Consider the following 6,491-nt stretch of genomic DNA (forward strand, 5'->3'; position numbering starts at 1 on the left):
GACATATGAAGTACGCCTAGAAGAATTAACCCGTCCACAATCCAGGAACTATTGGCTATGGGGTACGCTCTCGTCAGATTTCGAGTGCATCTCCCCGGAGAACAGACGTTTGCGCTGTACACTGATCACGCGACATTGCAAACTGCAAAAAAACACACTCATCGGTCACAACGAATGGCTCGCTGGCTTTCTTTACAAGCTGGGCAAGACTAAAATTCTTGCCGGTGGCCTGTCGCGACGCCCTGACTATTATCCTCGCGTGGACTTGTGTCTTCAGAAACCTTACAACGATGAAGATGACAGGTGTGCGGCGTGTGCGGCGTGTATGTCACTGAATTTAACTTCGAGTCGTTCCAGTATTGCCTCTTCACGATGAAAATGTAGCGGCTTACGATACGACGGCGACCACGATTATGCTATTATAATCGCGTATTTACGCTCACCAAACAATGATTTAGTGGGTCTCTTTCTCGTTCGAAGCGTGATCACATCACACGTTACAGCTTAGACGGAGATCTAATGGTGTACAGCATCGATCGTTTCGATAAGCCACGGACGGTGACCGCCAAGGATCCTGATCTACGCGTTCGGATTATTCACGAGTCTCATGATTCCCCAGCGGGAGGTCATCTGCGGACCTGTGAAGTTTGCCAGCGTCTGAAGTCATCACCTTCGTCGCAGGCTCCCCTATGATCACTTCATAACGCTTCAGAGGCATGTGGCCCGATTTCTATGAACTTAATCTTCGGCCTTACGTCCGACGACAAAGACCTCATCGGCATCCTGGTATTCGACAACCACTTCAGCAAAATGAGTCATCTCATTCCTGTTACGGCACAAATAACCGCGACCGAGACCGCGGTGCACTTTATCGACGCGGTATACCGCCAACATGGCCTTCTGGAATCAATTGTGTCCGATCGCAATCCACGATTTACTCACGCTTTTTGGACTAAATTGTTCGAGCTTCTCGGAATAATATTGCTGATGTCGACGGGACCCATCCCGAAACGGATGCGCAAACTGAACGCGTCAATCGCATTCTCGAAGACGTTCTTCGCAGCTACGCGACATCATTTACTAATTATATCCCCTTCCTATTTGCTGAGTTCGCGCTCAACAACGTAGAATACGCGTTTGACGCCTTTCTCTTTAAAAATACGCGCCACCCTCGCGTTCCCGCTCTTCTTGCTGTGGGTAGTCCCACGGCGCTTCGTGGCTCCACTCTGGAGGGGAATATAGCCGATGTCGAGCATCCAAAATTATCGTGTGCAGCTCACGCCATGACAGCGCTAATGTGGTCACACGGTCGCAGGTGCGACAAACGATCTCGACGCCACCAAAAGTGGCGTCACCCTTGGCGAAATGGACTTCGCAGACATTGATTGATCCGTTATCGAGGGATTGGACATCTTCGGCACCGCCTAATGCGGCTAATTATGCGCCGCGATCATCGGCGCGTCCGATCGATGACGTCTCGATGACGTCGTGTGAGCGACTTGATGCTGCAGCGGCAGTCAATATCCCGGTTTGTCCGGGATACACCTTAAGAATCCGTGGACAAACAAAAGAGAACGCTGACAAACGTGAAAGAAAGAGCGCGAATAGTTTAAGCCAGGAGTTCGTGTACTCCTGTCAGCCTAATGCCTAAGAGACTCAGCAGTGACAAACTTGGGAGCACGTAAACTCGCGCCAAGATTTATTGGACCTTTTAAGGGATTCGAGAAGCCTACACGCTCGACATTTCTACGCTCCTGCGATTGCACCCGACGTTCTACGTCGGGCCGCTGAAGGCGTACCTCCAAGCTACGATTATCGAGTCTGCTCAGCAGGCTGAATCAGTGGCGCTGAAATCGAGCGTCCTTCCCGATGAGCCTGTCGCTGGGTCGACATCGAGCGAGGCTGCGATCCATTATGCGGGTGATCAGCGATGTGTTGCTCCAGCATCCTTATACGCTCGAGCAACTCGCGATTCAACTGACGGATCTCAGACCCCGTCCGCACTGCTCGCACAGCGCGCTCCTACGCCTCCTCCAATCGAGTCGAGCGTCAGCAGCCCGGTTTGTCACGGCATCCACATTGTCCTGGGCGACCCGGCCTCCCCTTGTGGATTCTGCGGGTGAACCTTGCTGGATCGACTTGTTGATCAGTCGGATCCACCGAGTGCGTCCGGTCAAATGGCGTATGGGGAGAGCGCTATTCCGATCGCGCGCCGCTATTAAGTTCGCTGGTTGGGCACTTCTCCCGAGGAAGATACATGGGAACCTCGCTCCTCCCTTCATCATGAGGTTCCGGACGTCGTTCGTGAGCTTAAGGCCAATTCGCTCTTGGTCGCTGAGTCCTCGGTTAATTCCGAGGCAAGAAATAATCACGACGACGCTCCGGCGAATGGAACCGCTTTTGAGTTGCGGTAGCGGTCTTTGCCTCACGGGAGTGATTAGCGCCAGCGTCTGGACCATTCGATTCGACCCTTTCAATCATTTGAAAAGCATTTTTGATTGGTGATGTCTAGACCCACCCCAGCAACAAACAGTAATATATTTAGCCAATTAAAGTACCTCAAACTTACGTGGGGTGAGTTTAACAAAAATTTGGGGTTAGTCTAGACATTCCCTATGTAAGCTCTTTTTCTATTATTCATTTGATAAGTAAAATATATGTGAAGCGAGCTGCCCCGCTTCTTACGGGGTTGCTAGCAATAACAAATATGGTTGCGCCAAGGCGCATGACGCAGGTAACTTTTGCCATTCCTTTAAGTTTGTGTTAATACGCATTTGCATAGCAATACGTCATATGACTCCGGCATTATGCATCATCAGTGATCCTGCGCAACAGCACGCTTATTCTACAGATATATACTTAAGACCACCTTTCTGAAACGAGGTGTCCCGTTACATAAATATTATTTCCAATAAGAAGAATAATAAATATTATTTCCTGTGAAAGGAAATAAATAAAGAAGTTCAAAAGTATTTTCTTTTATCTATTTTGACTTAATAATTCCAATATTACCAAATTTCGTAATATAGACGCAATAAGACTTGATTGGTTGATTGAAGTCTAAATCAAACCCGCCAATCGTTACAAGACACGATTAGGCGTCGCGCAAGGAGACGCATTGCATAGTTAGTTATTAATATATCAAAGCCAGTAGATAGAAGATCGTTATGAAAGAACTTACTGTAGTTCTACAGCTTTACTTCTCCCTATTCTAAGGCCTTGGAATTTACTTTTAGTAGCTAAGACTTCTTAGCTTCTTAGAACCACTTTCTGCACTTCATGAACGTGAAGTAGCCGAGGCGCCCCACCTTCACTGTAATTAGTGTAGGTTGACTAGTACTGTTATCGATATTAGCAAAAGGTGCCCCGTTATAATTCCTGTCATGCTTAAATGGCATTGCCATGCCTTCCTTGGGATAGACAGGTGCAAGCATATGCAAAATGAACAGAGTAGAACTCGCGCATATTAAATTGCCTGCTGTTCGTTAATTCTTTCATCCATAAAAGACGAAATCCTTGTCTCTTTAGAACGGTAATGAACGGGCTTGCAAGCCGTAACACCAGACTTTTGTGCAACGCGCATGACTCCTCAATTTCTTTGAAGTACTTGCTTGGAAGTGAATCATGCACCTTTGCAAATCGTTACTGTAACGGGACATTCTTTGCTAGTACTGATAACAGTATTAGTCAACCTACAGTGATTACAGTGAAGTTGGGAGGGGGGCTCGACTTCTTCACGTACACGACGTGCAGGGGAAGGTTCTGAGTAGCTCAGAGGGTCTTTGCTACTAAAGGTTAATTCTAAGGCTTCAGGTTAGTAAAAAAGTAAAATCGTATTAATATATTTACTTATTACGTAACGATCTTCTATCTTCTACTGACTTTAATAATAAACTATGTATGGCGCCAACTTGCGCACCGCACAATCGTGTCCTTTGACAATTAGCGGGGTTAAATTAAGCTTATATTAACAAATTAATAGAACTAATGTTTTATTGCGTCAATATTAACAAATTTGGTAATATTGAAACTATAAAGTCAAATTATTAATATAGATAACAATTTTGTACTTCTTTATTTTTTCTGTCATAGGTAACATTTTTTATGGAACGGGACACCCCGTTACATCCCCCCACCCCCGCAACCAACATTCACAATAGTGACTGGGTTTGGAGTGACAGGGAAATACTATTATGTCTTCCCCTATGAATTTGCACTGTTAACTTTCTTATGTAGAATTCCAATTGTGCATTATTGAGTTGCTTACAATTAATTCGTTTGCGCATCTTGTCTAAACCCGAGCGCGTCGACCGCGAGGCCGCACAGCTGTTAATAATGCAAATTTTTCAGTAGACGCTCAAGCGATTATTGCGGGGAAGAAGTCACCTCCAACTCCAATTAGAGGTGACTGGTATTAGTCACCTGCTACATCGTGGTAGGTGACTGGGTCGAGTCGGCGTCATCGATGAAAACTGTTGAGGCCTCCGAATCAACCGATGTCACGTCCGTGAAATCTTCAGGTTCCCATGTGAAAACCAAAGAGATGATGACGGAATTGTTTGACGCTTCGTCATACCCTTTTGGTACGGAGTTATCTTGTGGTGACTTCATAAACGAAAACCACTCTGGTGATGTCAGTATGCACCACCAGGAACGAAGTGATCGTAAAGGTTACTTCGGTATGAATGCTACTGGTGGTACTAGTATGCATCACCAGGAACGGAGTGATTGTAAGGATCGCGCCAAGAGCCCTGTTAGCGTAAGCGTATACATGATCAAACGGGAGCGGGACCGCAATGTTTTGCGGTTCTCTCCCGAAAATAAGCCTCGGTTGTCCTCTTAAGGAAACCTAACTCTTTGGTCTGGTATGACCAACGATCGGTACTGTAACGGGGTGTATAAGGTTGTTAATTAATATATTATCTAAAAGGTAGATAATATTTGGAGGATATTACTTAGATGCCTTTTTCCGGCATCGGTGGTCACTTGTAAGCGGGCAAAGGATGACACTCCTTTGTTCCAAGCTTGGAAAGCATTTGTACAGAATGTGCAAAGCATAGGCCGCGAGGCCTGACTTAACAAACTGGATACTTCCGTGAACGGTTCAAAAAACGGACCTACCTTGCCTCTCGTGGGGGGACTCATGTCTATGTTGTTGTAAGAATTCCGGGCATACCCCTAAGGAGGCATACTTCCTTAAAAGATTCTCATTGGAAGACGTTCATCTCTGTGAGATGCGCGAAGGGATTGGGAGCCTTCAATCCTTTAACAAGCGATGGACCCTCTTCTGAGGAGGATGGGTCTCGTCGTACTGCAAGACGAAAACTGGAACGTCCAACAAACTAAAATGACTTAGCTTAGCCTTCAGGTGCGATGGAAGGGTGACCTTTCGTCCACCGAAGTGATCCAACAGCAGGCGACAATGTTCGTCCTGACTGTAGTTCATCCTAATTTTGGAGGTCAATGAGCTCGTCACGTGGTAGACCTTAATGGCTGCCAACGTTGACGACTGACTTTGTGCCTTAGCACGAGACACACTTTCCTGGTGTGTTCCCTCGAAGTCTGGTATACGCAAAAACGCGTCAGCCAAGACATTCGACTGACCCGGCTTGTATTTAACTTTGAATTTAAATTCAGAGAAGAATGACAGCCATCTTGCCATTCTAGTCGAGAGGTGCGGTGAGTTTATTGCGGTCCGCAGTGATGCGTGACCCGCATAAACCACAAATGGTTCGGTGCCCAATAGGTGCACACGAAACTTGACAATAACATACTTTATTGAAAATAGCTCTTTGTCATGCACAGGATAATTCAGGTCCGCGGCTTTCAAAAGCTAAGACTGATAAGAAATGACACGGCCAACGCCATCGTCATCCTTCTGCATTAGCACGCTGCCGATTGCAAAATTGCTTGCATCGCAGACGACGCTAAAGTTTTATCCGCGTCTAGCAATGCCAATACCGGTACCTCTTTAAGAGTTTTCTTCACTGATGTGAAAATAGTGAAAATAGCTTCTTGTTGTTTGAACCAAACCTATTCTGCGTCCTTTCTAAGGAGACCAGACAAGGGCTTAGTTCACTCAGCATAATTCTTGCTATATTTATGCCAATAATTAGCGAGCCCAAGGAATCGGCGTAAATCCTTAACATGTCGTGGGATTGGCCATTCCTTTACTGATTTTACCTTGTCTGGGTCTACTCGTACACCATGTGTACCTATGATGCAGCACGCACTTTAACAAGTTGACGTACAACTAAAAGTCACCCAAAGTCTGCAACACAGCGTCTACTTGGCTTTTGCTACTCTATTTCAGTCAGGCCGTCCTCGGCCCCACTATGCACGAATACATCGTCAAAGTAATGGGGCGCGTAGGCACACATCACGTGAGCCACCATTCGGTTGAATGTCGCTGGTGTTTTTTGTTAAACCTTGGCGCATCACTAGCCACTTTTCAAACCTTGGCACATCACAAGCCACTCCCAAAGCATACC

The sequence above is a fragment of the Bremia lactucae genome, linkage group LG6, assembly GCF_004359215.1.
Source record: "Bremia lactucae strain SF5 linkage group LG6, whole genome shotgun sequence".
Lineage (NCBI taxonomy): Eukaryota > Oomycota > Peronosporomycetes > Peronosporales > Peronosporaceae > Bremia > Bremia lactucae.